We start from the raw sequence: 13,568 nt of genomic DNA, 5'->3' as shown, positions 1-13,568 counted from the left end.
TGCTGGAAGAATACTGATGTTCAAATATTTGTCCCCAGATCCTGAGCAGAGGTCAGCTGGTGAAATATGGCCGTTACAAGACAAAAGGTCAAGTACTGATATCCACAATAGTCATTGTTACCAAAAATATGCTGCCATCGTTCCGTATCATTGCCTACTACCATACAAATGATAACGAAGTGGTTTCAGACTCTGTTTGGGTGGATGCAAAGGACTCCTGCATGGGCTCGGTGAGACACACAACACTGATATAGCAGAGTTTAAGTGGGCAACAATACGCCTGTAGACAAAGGGATAAAGTTATTTGTATATTTCACAAATACAAGTATGCATCCTCCTTTAGTTGAAGCTTGAATCATCATCACCTTCTTCATCCTATGAGCCTCGCAAGATGTTTCGTCTGAAGGTCACAGGAGATCCCGGAGCCACAGTGGGACTGGTGGCAGTTGACAAAGGGGTCTACATCCTAAACAACAAGCACCACCTCAACCAGAAAAAGGCAATTTCTTTAATTCACATATGTCTTTGAAAACATTTGAAAGTAGTTTTTTAAAATTAATTTTACATACAGTGTTTCTAATGCCATGCCAAATATGTTCATCATTTATTAAATGCTTTCATCCAAACTGCTTTAAAAAAAATTTATTTTGCCTCTCATTCAATGCTCACGCTGCAATAGCAGTGAACCTACAATGAAGGCACTAGGCTCACCATTGGGAGCACTTTGGGGTTCAGTGCCTTTCTCAAGAACGCTTTAAGATGTAGAGGAGGCGAGGATGTGGCAAAACACTAAGCCTTGTCTGTTTGTATTTCTGTGTGTGAATGATTTTCACCCTGCTCAGGTGTGGGACATGGTAGAGACATATGACACAGGCTGCACACCAGGTGGAGGGAAGGACGGTATGAGTGTGTTCTACGATGCTGGGCTGTTGTTTGAGTCCAACAAGGCTTCTGGGACTCCTTACAGACAAGGTGACACTACTTTACTCTATTTTTCCATTTCCACCTGTAAGTTTGGGAGCAGGTAGGAGGCACGGTTAAGCCTCTTTATCACCCGCCACACCCCCATCTCACATCATCCATAGGCTCGCAGACATACATCCTTCTGTTAGTGTCCCCAAGCTAAAGGGAATTCAAACAGGGCAGGACAGTTTTCCATCAAGGGGGCATGATGGTCTGCAGCAATTCAAACACCAGGGCCACACTCTTGCAACTGCAGGCTCCTGCATCTCTGCTCCTTCTGCGGAAGAGCTCATGGCAGGAGCACTGTCCCCACAACGCACCACACCAGCAGACTGACCAGCCATGCACCTCGGTACAATCAAGTATAGCAGTCCTTCAACCTGACCAAAGTCAGGAGATGTGGCCGTAATATTATTGGTCACCAAGCCACTGTTGATGTGCCAGGCCAGTGTGGAGAGAACATTACAATGTTTGCTGCCAAAGTGAGAATGGTGTACTCAGCCACATTCCTATCATTGGGCCCTATAACACATGTCTCCTCTATTCGATGCGCATGTGGTGGATAAATTTGCAGCATATTTTGTTTTTCGTGCACATATTTTACAATTGTCTTCTGTTTTTCTGCTTTATTTTTGCAGTTATCTAAATGAGAAATAAATGTTTTCTGTTATTATTATATTTCCAAAATGTTTGATGAACTGTAAGCCGTAATCATTTGTGAATTGTAATATTTGTGAATAATTTAATGAATCTCAAATATATTAAAGTTTCATATTTTGATTTAAATTATGAAAAAAAAACTTTTTCATGATATTGTTATTTTCGGTGATGCACCTGTACAGTGTTTATCACAGTGTTTTTCCATGTTGGTCAGCTGTGATTATTGCTACATAACCTTACTTTGATTATAAGAGCATCACATCAATTATTACCCTGCAGAAATCAAGTCTAGGTGCAACTTTGTTTGGTTCTGTTAAAGATTTTGTCTGTGTTGCATTCCCAGAATTGAAATGTCCGACTCCCAGCAGGAGGAAACGAGCTACTACTATAATGGACGTTACCACCAGCTTAGGTAAGAACTACAGCTCATAACTACCTAATAATCATATATTCAATCATATTCTGCCGCACAGATCATGTTCTCTAAAATGTTTGTAATTGTATATCTTGTGTTGTTGACTTTCAAAATACTCATTTTGCCATGCTGGCACCCCCTCCATCCTCTTTTCTCTCCCAGAGAGGAGGAGGAGGGGGTTTGATTATCAACCCTCTACAGACGGCTGAAGAGACCCCAAAAGAGGGGGGGTTGAAAGGTTGCTTTCCCTAAGTGCTATTCCTGGGCAGTTGATCGTAAAACTGGCCACCTTTGGCAACAGCCGAGATAAGCCTCTAGGTGCCTGAATTGTTAAAATGACAAAGAAACTAACCAGAGATTACAAACAGCCTATCAGAACTCTCCTTAAAAGGAGGCAAGAAACCCTAACCCCCCCCCCACACACACACACACACACACACACACACACACACACACACACACACATGTAACCGTGCCAACTGACCTTGCTCTGTGTTTCATTACCTCATCAAAGAGATACTCTTTTTCACGCCTAGATGAGAAACTCCAGGACACCAGAGACACAGACCTGAACTCCCTTATGCAAACAAAGATTGATGTGCAAACATGATAAGCCAGGATATGCGAAAGAGGGACTTAATTAACTCCTGCCTTCTTGAGCTAAAACACTGTTTCATTATAAACTGTTGTTCTCTTCAAATAATAATCCTTGCTAAGTTAGTAGTGGCGCTGCCTCTATTTGAGTACTTATGTTACCATGTTGTTGCTATCTGTTGTTGATATTATTGCTGAAAAGAATCTAAATAAGTTATTTGTGCAGTGTTTTAATTTTCAGCAAGGTTAATAACATTCCCTCATTTTATGTGTAACCAATGCTTGTTCACAATACTTTCTCACACTCCTCCTTTAGAAATGAGGATAGAGAAATGTCATCCTATTCTCTATTAATTGCCAGCTTGAATTTAAGGTTAAGTAACTGAATTTCCCAATTCCTGAGCAAAGATTATTTTAGGATTAATCAGAGCTATCCTCATGTAACTTGAGCTCCTCCAAGTGGACAAAATAAGTATTACATGCCATCGGCTGAAATGCCGTAATGTTTAAATGTCACTCGCTATTTATCATGTCCAATAATCTGATGCCATTCATTTGTCTTGCTTATATTCTCTAAGAATGTGTAACAGCCAATATATCCATGAAAGCTAGTTAAGTTCCTCTCCTCTGATATCATTCTGAAATGCTAAACTTTTAAGGTCTAATTACTAACAATTGTTTTCCTGTTACCAAATGCTTAAACTTAGAACGGTACAACCGTTTAACAATTGAGGTTTGATTGTGGGAAGATATTTGATTATAATACGAGCAAATAGATATTCTTTTCCTTTTTTTTGGACAGTTTAAAAGTTTAGAAAGACCGGAAACGGCCCGTCCTGTGGGAAACTAAGGACTGCCCTCTGGGGAACCACGCCCCAACGAACAAAAGCGCGACACACGACGTCGTTCGCTCTGTTCTCTCTTGTCTCTGGTTCTTTGTGCTCTGCTTGTTCCTGGCTCTTCAACGGCGCTTCGGCATGCACAACAAAGCTTTGTTTCGTTTGAAGCTCCACACACGAAGTGCCTCGACTTCAGTTTCCCCCATTTCCAGCAATTTTACTTGTTTTATTTTCTTTCTTTTGTTTTGTTAAAAGTTATCAGTCCATTAAGTTACAGTGGTCTAATTCAAGAACGACCAAGTTCCCTTTTTAAGCTTATTCGTCAAGCTAACTTCACCGAGGTCAGACCAAGGCACGTGGTCTCACCAGCGGCACCGAAGAACAGCGGATTGCCAGACAGAGGACGGCCAACCCTTGAGGGTTTTTCTTCATTCAGACACGGAGAACCCCGGATAATTCCCTAGCAAAAAGCCAGGAATCGGGCAGCTAGCGTTGGACCCGTGCAACAGGCCAAGGCAGGTCGCCGACCTACCGTAAGGCAAAACAAAGCATCCTGTGATCAGTGAGGTCCAATAGTTGTTATTCCATTGTTTGTAGTCCTTAAACCCCTAGACAAATTTACCCGAGTTAACATCTAATTGCATTCATTAGTTGCCGTATGAGTCAAATGCTTCCCACAATCATTGTTTAGCCATTGTTTATTTCTTTAGTGTATATAACCGCATTTTATATCACCTTAGTTAGTTAATAAATTCACTGTAATCATGGAATTGTGTGCCTATTTCTAGTCCTTGCCAAAAGAATTTACCCTTCAGATGAGATTGACTGATTCAAGATAATTGAGCGATAGCTAATTGATCACTAGTAAATAATTCTATAATTATTAAAATGCTACCCAGAGAAAATTCATAATTTGGTATTAATTCTCATAAATTTATTAAAAATCATACGTAGCGTTTAGACCTGCTACACTGTGTATTAGTGCAAAGATTAAAGTGAACTGAAACTCTTGTGTGTTTTTTCTTACTGCTACTTTTATTGCATGTCTGTCCAATAATTGAGGGAGAGGGAGCCCTCTTTTCTTGCCCTCTGTTTTTCGTTTTCTTTTAAATACAGAGCTCATTATCCTTGGCTCATCATGCAATGACTGAATACTTTTTACTATTTACTATTGTTATGTCAAATGTGTGAAAACTTTTCACATTTAATGTAACATTATCTGAAACACTTTTATGTTATCTTATTTTACTTTATTTCAGGACTATAATACAAAAACAACACAAATCTTAATTTACAGGATGTAACGCAAACTTTCATTCAGTCGGGTTTCTGGATTTCAGTCTTGAAAAGAGCAGTTATTGGCTTTGCACACAATATTAGGAATAACACAAAGAATGGACAAACGGCGTGGTACCGATACAAAATTAAATGTGCTAAGCACGAAAAAACAACAGCAATAAACAAAACGCTGTGGTCTGTTATGTTTCACAGAAACTCACTCCATAAAACTTCAGGTTATGGTCTCAAACATAATCTCTGCCCAGACACAAGCCTTACATGGGATTACATCTTGATAGAGATATGACGCATCAGTCCATTTTACGTAACCCGGTAGAGCCCTTCTTGGCTTGGATTCAGAACCAAAATATGGCGGGGCCATGGCACAGCTCTTTCTCTGGAGCAAGAGGTTCGGCTTCAGCAGTCATCCATCTCTCGATAAGATGGGTGTGAGCAGTATCTTCCTCTGCAGGTATGACAACATTATGTTGTGTAGAAGTCCTCTTCTGGATCCAAAAATGTGTTAAAAAAACAACAAACAAAAGACAACCAAAGAAAACTGTCTATTCTCAACTGGCGTGCTAGATATGCACTTAAACGTAAAGTTCAATGTTGAATATAAGACACCTTCTGTAGTGGCTTACCCAAGCAATGGAAAAGGCAGTGACGTCACGTCTTTGGGAATTCTTGTGCTTCCGTGAGGGCTTATTCAGTACAAACCCAGTGGTTTGGTTTCAACTTAAAGTCACTCAGTCATTCACACTCAATTGTGAATTAATGGACAGAGAGATATTGTCACTGGTTTCTTTGTTACAGGCTTTTGGGGTTATATACAGGCTGCTTTTTTAAGGCTTCTGGCCTACATGCTGGCCTCTTCTTTGTTTCCATAAAGTGAGGTCCCATCAGTGGGTTTTATTTCTGATTTGGATACTTTCAGTCCAGTGTGCAACACTACTTGTATTTCATACCTTCTCATCCCTGTCCCTCTTCCACAAACATCTGTCTTTCCAGTCAGTCAATATGAAGACCAACTGCAACGTGACTGTTGTTTGGATGGCATGAGGGACACCCCAGTTTCATACACCTGTGAGAGGCGCAGTGAGTACATCACGGACAGTGCAGCCTGTGTGGAGGCCTTCCTGCACTGCTGCAAGGAGATGGAAAGCCAGCGAGCTGAGAGGAAAGAGGAAAACCTCCAACTGGCTCGCAGTAAGAGACAGGCATATGGGGTGGAGGGAAGCCTTGAGCAGTCAATTTCCATGACCATACTGGTAGTTAGAAAACAATCATTGCCTCCCACTGAAAAATAATAACCTTTTCATGACACTTTAGGTCATGAGGATGACAATTATATGGAGAGCAATGAAATTGTGTCTCGCACCAAGTTCCCTGAAAGTTGGCTATGGACAGATATCATACTGCCTCATTGTCCTGGTGGAAGACTGGACTGGTGAGTCAACTGAAGGTCAGGAAACAAACAAAAAATGCACTCATAACTTTTGCCTCTTAAAGTGTTAACACTTTTCTTTGTTTCAGTGACACCACATCAGCTGAGAAAGAATTTCCCTTGCAAGACTCAATCACAACCTGGCAGTTCATTGGCATTAGTCTGTCAAGAACTCACGGTGAGGATTTTTGTCTGTTAGTTGTGCCTCTAACCTCTAAACCAAGAGCCAGCCCTGCACTGTTTCCTTTGCTATGTTTCATGCCTTGTTTGTTTTTCTTGGTTTTTATTAAGGTATCTGTGTGGCTGAACCATTAGAAGTAATTGTCCGGAAGGACTTTTTCATTGAGCTCAAGCTGCCATATGCTGCTGTCCGTGGAGAGCAGCTTGAAATCAAGGCAGTCCTCTACAACTACAGCCCTGATTCTGCCACAGTAAGTCTGGGTCAGTCAAGTAATCCAATAGGACCATATGTTTCGTGAACAAATCCAGGGCAAAGGCATAAAACATTAGACTTTTATGCCCTATGGGTGGCTCAAAAGAGGATGAATACAAATAATACAAGAAGCAATATCTATTCAAGTAACTACTTTATTTTTCTCACAGGATAATTTGACTTTTCATAGTGGATATTGTTTAGAACCCATTGTTCAGTCAGTACTGGAACTAGATCCTTATAATTGACAGAAATAGCATTATTGCTATTCTCTAGGTAACAACAAAGAGTGCCTGAATTGGTCTGAATCAATCCACTCTATGGCAGGTTTTGATCTTTGATCAACTACACCAACCTCTGTCCCTTTCTCCATCTTTGTCTTTGTCTCAAGGTGCGTGTGGATCTGATTGAGGAGGCTCATGTGTGCAGTGCAGCCTCTAAACGGGGAAAGTATCGTCAGGAGGTCAAATTGGGCGCCAAACCACACGATCTGTACCGTTCATCATTATTCCCACAAGGGAGGGAAAATACCGCATTGAGGTCAAAGCAGCTGTTAAAGACTCATTACTCACTGATGGAATCGTGAAGATGCTGCAGGTGGTGGTAAGAGAAAGACACTCCATTCAGTGTATTTAGTTTTTCTTCTGTTGTTCATAATTACAGATGATGTATGAAAGCTGCTATCTGTAAATAAATTGCTTGCAGCAATCTAAAAGCAGCTGGACAGACATGTTAAATCTGTGCCATGCCAGTACGCAGTGCCATAACGCATAACTGTCCACTGTGTTTACTTTATGTAAATCACTTGCAAGAACACCAGTCTGCTACAAAATAACTATTTACAAGTTACACACATCAGACTGGTCAGTTATAATTTTGTATTCTTTCTGATTATGTGGGAGAATTTGGTTTATCAAGTTTCATGTATTTACTACGCAAACGGGACTGTATAAAAACAATTATGATTTAATGTGTGCATTTATGACATGAGATGCTAAACGTATGACATATATAGCATTGGATTGATGTAGAACAATACAAATCATTAATGTTTATCACTATATCTATCGTCATTGTGCTAAATAAGTGTAAATATGCACACCATCTGCCTTTGGCTGCACATCTGTTGTGTTGCGTGTTCATAGTTGGTGCCTGACAGCGATATAATTTCCTGGAGAAGTCATCTCCATTTGTTGTGCAGCTGTTGCTTCACTGTGATTGGCACAGCTTTTCAGAACTTGAGACCAGCGACCACTGTCTTCAGCGCCCCTAGTGGCAGTGACCACTGGTCTGTTTGGCAGCAGACCAAGACTGTGGAGTCTCGTCTCATGCCCTCCCGCCTGGTTCCAAATTAAAAGATTAAGTCTGGTTCACTATGTCTTCTTCATACTTTGGTGTTTTTCAAGTGAACAGCAACGGCAGTCATGCGCTTGAATAAAATACTATCTATTAATTTCCAGGCCAGTAGAGATTGTTTATAAAAGACTGATAACTTGACAAGTAATTTATCGATTTTGTAGTAGACATTTTAGTAGAAATACTACTTAATTAGAGAAGGTGTTATAAATGTTGAGGCCTTCCCTCAGAGACTGTGGTAGCGAGCAGTGGTCCGCGTGGTAGCCTGGCAGCAAGGCAGCGACAAGTGGTTGGTGTGGCAGTGACCACTATCTGTAGCGCCCCTAGGGGTTGCGACCCGTAGTCCGTGTGGCAGCAACCAGACCACAGAATTGGCTACAACCCCTACTGAAATTAATGTAACTCGCCTATGAAGCCTCATAGTAATCTGACGACTGATTTCATTACAACAAATTTGTCCAAAACACATTATTCCGTTAATACCCAGGCACTGCTGCTGCATCATTTCATATTTGCCGGAAGATGTGCCTAATATTTCATTATAACTGTATTAACTGTAGTATGGATGTAAACAATTGCAATATCTTGATTTCTAAATGGCTGCTGAACTGTGAGACCTTTTGATAGGCCCTTTTCACATGACGTCACACAACTTCCGTTCTGACTCGAAGCAGGGTATCTTTACTTCCGGATCATGGTCAAAACACAAAAAAACATCTGCATAAAGCTGCCGGCTTATATGAAACGATAAAGCAGCAGTCCTTTACCAACAAGGGACTGCTACTGTTTTATTAAAAAAAACTACACAACATACCTTCGGAAAAAACAGGGTAAATTACGAATTTTCTGTGGCATCGCTATAGAATTTGAACTTGGACTAGGTAAGGCTTCATGCTGTGGCCCCACTCTGTTTCCCAGTGAATAAGTGCGATCTATAGTTGTCGGCACGCATCTGTTTGCAAACATTTTCAGGCAGAAAGGAAAAAGTGTGTTCAAACTTATATTACTCAATGCTTGTGGCACTTACTGTGAACAGCTTTCAGTTTACTTTGGGTATGCCTTGGATAGGCGGTTTAGGCGAATTTTACAGGAATGGTAAGAGGTTAGGGTTATCCAGTATGCACCCAACCATTGGGCTAGCAGGGCAACCCCAGACAAGTACACTTTAATTTTATTATTCTCAGGATGGCAAAATACTGTAAATTATTGCATTATAATAATATATATTTTTCTATTCCTGAGTCCCTGTGTTAATTTTTATCTGCTGGTTTATGTTAAATATGTCAAAAAAATGTAAATATTTAAATGACAAATTTCAATTACCTATCTCATCTCTCTTTATCTCATCAAATATGATTTGAGTGACATTTCCAGAAGAGTATGGTTGTGGTCTAATTTATTAATATCTCCCTCATCTTCATCGTTCAGGAGATTTTTATTAGGAGCCAAAATTACCGAGAGGGAATTGGAGCTTACTGCTTCGATTCAAAAACTAAGATATTTAATGTATTCAATTCCTGATGAAACACTGTGACACAACAAAGCTGATGTAGATATTTCGTTTTATTATTTATATTTAAAATTTTGTTTGCAGTTTTCTTCTTCCCCATCTTTAGTGCAGCATTGCTACCGGCACTGTATGTCTAATGTCTGTATTGCATCCCATTGTGCTTGGGCAGGTGCATGTGCATCCTCATGCGTGGGCATGGAACAAAAAAAAAGAGACTCACTCATAAAACCTTATCCATAGCACTAGTAGTGGTGAAAAACTTCACTATTTACCTTAGCTTTATTTGCTATTCAGTGGACCAAAGATAAATAACTATAGTTTCCTAAAAAATAGTTTTGATTCATGATTTTTTGTCCTAACTGTTGTTTTTCCAGCCTGAAGGTTTACTGGTTAAATCTCCTCAGATTGTGACTTTAGACCCTGCAAAAAATGGTGTAGGTGAGTTCACTCTGCTGAGGTATGGAAAATCATTTAGTAATATCCTTTGTAACATTTTAATTTACTGGCCATTAATTTCATTTCGTAGTTTTACCAAACATAAAGTAAAATGAAAGCAGGATAATAAAGGACCACCAGTTAGTGTATTGTAAGGTACAGGGTAAAGTAAAGGACCTATTGTACACCAAAATGGACATCGACAGCAGGGTGGATAGTTGACAGCAGGAAGGATTGTGAATTTGAATTTTTTCTTTTTCTTTTTTTTTATTTAGTAGCACAAAAGACAAATAAAAGTATATACAAAATACGCTATATGAATTATGCAGGAGAGGTAAGAAACCCCCAAGGGCTTATAGTGAAACCTCCCCTCTGGATTTTCAGTTGATATTATACAAAATTATTATAGAAATAATAATGACAATAATGATAAACGATTAAATAAAACATACTTAAATTTTAACCACGACATAAGAATTATGTTGCATGTTTGACTTAAATACTGACAATGATGGACAAGTTTTTGTAGAAAGGGGAATAGTATTCCAAAGTGATGGTCCTCTGTATTTTATGGAATATTGTCCAAGAGTTGTATGATAATAAGGGAGATTAATATTCTTTGCTTGTCAGGTTGGACATGAATGGACACCAGAGTTAGTTAAAAACCAGTTATGAAATACTTTTGGTAGGTTATGATTTTGAACCTTACGAAATTTAATTTAAACATCACTGGGTGTCTGCATACAGATGCCCATATGTGTGTATAGTTTGTGCGATAGAAGCTTTGGGCAAACATCTGCTCGTGTGTGTACATCTGTGTCCTCTGCACATGTTTGTGGCCCACGCAGCAAGGTCCTCACACAACAGTTGTGTTTTTTTTAGCTAAGTTAAGACGCTGATAGGGTGGGGCACTGGGGTATTTGGTTTTCTTCTCTGTGCTTAATTTTTCCAAACAAAGAATCGAACAAAGTGCAAATCACAGTGGAAATAAAGTGCATACTTACCTAATTTGTCTCATGTTTCAGAGAGTAGCAGAGCTAGAGAGTTAAACACAGGCTATGCAGCCTCTTGGAGGACGAAAACGTAGCTCCAACTGATTGGTCACAAGGCTACTGGCTTGAAGGTGTACAGAACCTGCACCATTGATTTTACCTGGTTACATTAATTAACTTTTGTTATTTGTATGTAATTAATGGCCTGTTAATTAAAAAGTTACCATATCTGTTGTCAAATTAATGTCAAACCTTGTGAACTCTTTCCACTTTTTAGATGGTAAACAAGTTGAAATTTTGAACAGTGGAATTCCTAACAAAGAGTTTGTTCCGAACACTCCTACTAGCACACAGATCTCTGTGACAGGTGAGCTATGTCATGGCATAGTATGTGTTAAGTAAGTAAGTGTCTGTAGTATAAACTCTGCATTAGTATAGATTTTACTGTTGTTCTTCCTTGTTGTGGGAAATTATGACCTCATTTCTTGTGGAAATGTTTGCAGGAAGAAAGCAAAATGTGCTGAAGAATGAATTAGTGGGAACTCTACAGTTAGTCTGATCTACCAGCCCTCAGGCTGTGGAGAGGAGAACATGATCCACATGACCCTGCCTGTCATTGCAACCACGTATTTGGACAAAACCAAACAGTGGGAACCTGTGGACATTGAGAGACGTTCAGAAGCCCTCCAACACATCTACACCGGTGGGCTCACACAAATGCATTTATTAGTAGAGATAGCAGGTTTAAATCCCTTATTTGTAAGATATGAAGCTCACTGACTTTGGTAGTGGCGTCAAGAAACACATTTTGGTAGACAGCAGTACAACTACTTAATTTTAAAGTGCTACTCAAACTGGCTTTGAGTGGATAAGATTCAGTGCACAGGTTGTGATTTTTTTTTGTTTTATTTAGGTTACCAGAATCAGCTTGCTTACCAAAAAACTGATGGATCCTTTGCTGCACATCCTGATCACCAAAGCAGCACCTGGTGAGGCATGTGAGAATGCATCGTGAACTGATGATGTTTGCACATTCTCCCTCTTAAATTCTGACTATGTGAGGGTGGGTGTTTTTCAAATAAACGGAACTTAACTAGAACACCCTCTCCTCTCCTCTCCTCTCTTCTCTAAGGCTGACGGCCTATGTTATCAAGGTGTTTGCCATGGCCAACAATCTGGTGGCAGGGCCAATCAACAACATCTGTGATGCTGTGAAGTTTATGATTCTCAACACACAGCAATCTAATGGCATGTTTAGAGAAGTTGGAACGGTGGCTCATGAAGGGATGATTGTGCGTGTACTGATTTCATTAACATCAATTCTTCATCCTGTTGCTAAACAAAAGACCATATCAAAATAAAAATAAAAAACATTACATGTCAGTGGCTACCATCTTGTATGAATAAACTGAGGCTGAATACTGATGATAGTAATGATAATGTGACATGTTTCTGTTTGTGTGTGTATGTGTAGGGTGATGTGTTCGGCACAGATTCAGATGCCTCAATGACGGCCTTCTGCCTCATTGCCATGCAGGAGTCACGCACACAGTGTGCTGCCACTGTTAATGTGAGTACCTTACCTCCATACAATGTTTTTTTTCCCTCGCCTTACCACTGTCATTATCAGGGGACCAGAGAGAATCCTGCCTCTTTCCTCATTAATTGTCAACTCAGTGATTGAGGGTTTCTTTAGATTCAGGCAGTACTGTTTTCTCACCTTACTGAATTGGTCACTCTAAATTTGCTACCAGTGTGAATATGAGTGTTAATGTAGAGTATGTGCTGATCATGTCCTCACCAGAGAAACGGCTGTATAGGTCGATTGTTCAAGCAGCTTATGACAAACCCTATTTACGTTTATTGTTACCACAACCTCTAGTGGCCGTAACAAGTATGACAAGAGCAAACGAGGAAGTGAGTCACACGTTCTTTTGTGATCAACATTTTTATTAATATGAGGGTGGTGGGTGGATACAGACATATCCAAGAACAAGGACATCTGTTATAGCAGTGGTATAATGAAAATACCTTACATCACAAGAGCATAACAATTATATTACAGTGAAATAATTCGGCAGGCGTGCAATAGTCCCTCAACAAATGACTAAGATTAGATGAAAAGTTTTTCCAGGCTTCTACAGTTGCTCTCCAAGCCTTGTTAAGTCGTGCAGTAGTATGTTCCAGACTGACTATGTTAACAAGGCTGTGGACCATGAACTATTTCATACATCTATCAGGGGAAAACAGTGTTCAGTGATTGTTTTCTTTTCAGGGTTAAACCCTGCAAATACCATTTTGTACTGAATTTTCTTCAAAGTAACATCAGAGCCATCATTAAGGAGGCAAAAGGCAGGATTAGGAACATAAACAATATCAAGTATATCCAATAGAGCACAGTTTACATGGTACCAAAACTGAGAGATAACAGGACCGGTCCAGAACATGTGTAGAAACGTTCCAGGTGCAGTACTGTGGCATATGTGACAGTCAAATGTAGCCTGTAATCTTATCCGAAATCTCTTATAGGGTGTAATGTATGCTCGGTCAATCGTTTAAAAGCAAATTAGTTGGTGCACCAGATTCTAAGAAGTCATACTAAGATTGGGCCACACTCTGTTCCAAGATAGAGTTATATTAAAGCTT

The 13,568-nt window shown here is 39.8% G+C and overlaps 1 pseudogene; it reads left to right on the top strand.

Moving 5' to 3' along the window:
- LOC119899472 overlaps positions 1-13,568 on the top strand; it is a 37,783-nt pseudogene that overhangs the window by 14,485 nt on the left and 9,730 nt on the right.

This window comes from Micropterus salmoides, unplaced genomic scaffold, assembly GCF_014851395.1.
Source record: "Micropterus salmoides isolate LMB-PRFRI ecotype aquatic unplaced genomic scaffold, ASM1485139v1 Ms_hic_scaffold_12, whole genome shotgun sequence".
NCBI lineage: Eukaryota > Metazoa > Chordata > Actinopteri > Centrarchiformes > Centrarchidae > Micropterus > Micropterus salmoides.
The sequence above is the reverse complement of the archived record's forward strand: the minus strand, read 5'-3'. Positions and strand labels throughout refer to the sequence as shown.